Source organism: Colobus angolensis, unplaced genomic scaffold (genome assembly GCF_000951035.1).
Source record: "Colobus angolensis palliatus isolate OR3802 unplaced genomic scaffold, Cang.pa_1.0 Scaffold306, whole genome shotgun sequence".
Taxonomy (NCBI): Eukaryota; Metazoa; Chordata; class Mammalia; order Primates; family Cercopithecidae; genus Colobus; species Colobus angolensis.
This window is the reverse complement of record NW_012116333.1, coordinates 3,559,214-3,560,745: the sequence shown is the minus strand read 5'-3', so window position 1 is coordinate 3,560,745 and position 1,532 is coordinate 3,559,214. Positions and strand designations below refer to the sequence as shown.

At 52.0% G+C, this 1,532-nt stretch overlaps 1 pseudogene; it reads left to right on the top strand.

Annotated features, from left to right (window-relative positions):
* Positions 1-1,532, top strand: part of LOC105517739 — a 7,812-nt pseudogene that overhangs the window by 2,507 nt on the left and 3,773 nt on the right.

The window sequence follows — 1,532 nt, the reverse complement described above, 5'->3', positions numbered from 1 at the left end:
TGCCGGAGTGAGCTGAGGACGGTGGGGTGAGCTGAGGATGGTGGGGTGAGCTGAGGATGGTGGAGTGAGCTGCCCTGCTAGACACTCCTTATCTGCTCCCAGCACACAATGTCCTGTTTCTGGTCTCCATCTCAGTCAGCAGTGCTGCAGGGCAGATGCTGCTCAGGTCTGTCTTTGGAGTTATTCCACTTTTTGTCTTAAACTTTCTGGTTGTGTTTCATTTTTCATTAATGAATTTTAGAACTTCGGTCCTTTTAAAACTCTGCATTTGTCATAATTAGCTGTCCTGGTCATATAGTTTTATTCCTTTATCTTTTTTGAACACTTTATACACCCTTATTTCATTGTTCCTTTTAGATCACTCTATTCTCTTTACTCTCTGGGCCTTGAATCTCCTTGTTTGTTGTATCTGCTGCCTCTCTTTGGGGAGATACCTGGGAGTTTTTCCTCTGAGCTCCTCTTTAGTAGGAAATGATTTTCCACGAGAATCCTGGTTCCCCTGGATAAGGATGGTGTCTCCCAGGCAGAGTTTCCTGTTTGGTTTTGCTGGAGCCTGGAACCTGTTTCCCTCAGGTGCAGATGGGTATAGTGTTAGCTCCTCAGCTCAGAGTTTCTGCACCAGTCACTGCAGACCTGGGGCCCTGGTTTCCCACAGATTCCCAGGGCAGGGGCCTTCTTCTGTGCTAGGTGCTGCTCCGTGGTGTTTGTTCCGTGACTCTGCAAACATTGTTTTAAAATCAGTTTGTAACATCGGCCTAGTAAACAAATGTAACACATGTGCCTCCTGGAACAATGGACTGGCACACCACCCCCTTCTCATCTTCATCCCAGTCCTCAGGGAGGCCCCTGGTCACTGAAGTCTGAGGCCACCAAGGCAGGAAGACCCTGGGGGGAGGGTCAATGAGAGATGCCTCTCAGCCCCTGTGCCTGCTGTCTCCTGGGCCCCAGGGTAGAGCTTCTGCAGACTTTGTTCCTTCCCATTTCTGAGACAGCCTGAGCTTGGGCCGCCCTCCCCTTCATGGAGTCCCAGCTGTCAGACAAACACCTCCAGGGCCATCTGCTCTCTGAACAAGAGTTTTCCTCCTGGGTGCCCCCACCCACCCACAGAAGCAGGGATATAGGGAAGGAAGGACCAGGATTTCTAATTGCAATGATTGTATCCTTGAGTTTGAGACCCCCAGGTTACCTTTGGACTCATGAGCTGAACTGCTGGGTATTCTGGCCTGGATGTCCCTGGAGCCCCAGAACCTCCACAGGGATCATGAGCAGGGGGTCACTGCCCCAGAACAATGAGGACACCCACATGGTCTGCCCTGGCTCCTCACTCATCAGAGGAAATGATGAGATTCCAAGGTCCCTTCCGGTGTCACAGGCTGGCCTGAGCCATAGGGTCCTGACCCAGCATGGCATCAAATGCCTGGAGCTCATCCTGCAGGAGCAGCCACGGAGGAGCCCCCGAGTGTGCTGGGTAGGGGGGCTGTATGGAATCTCATTCACTCTGGACAGCTGTGGTCTCTGCAGAGGTCAGGGGT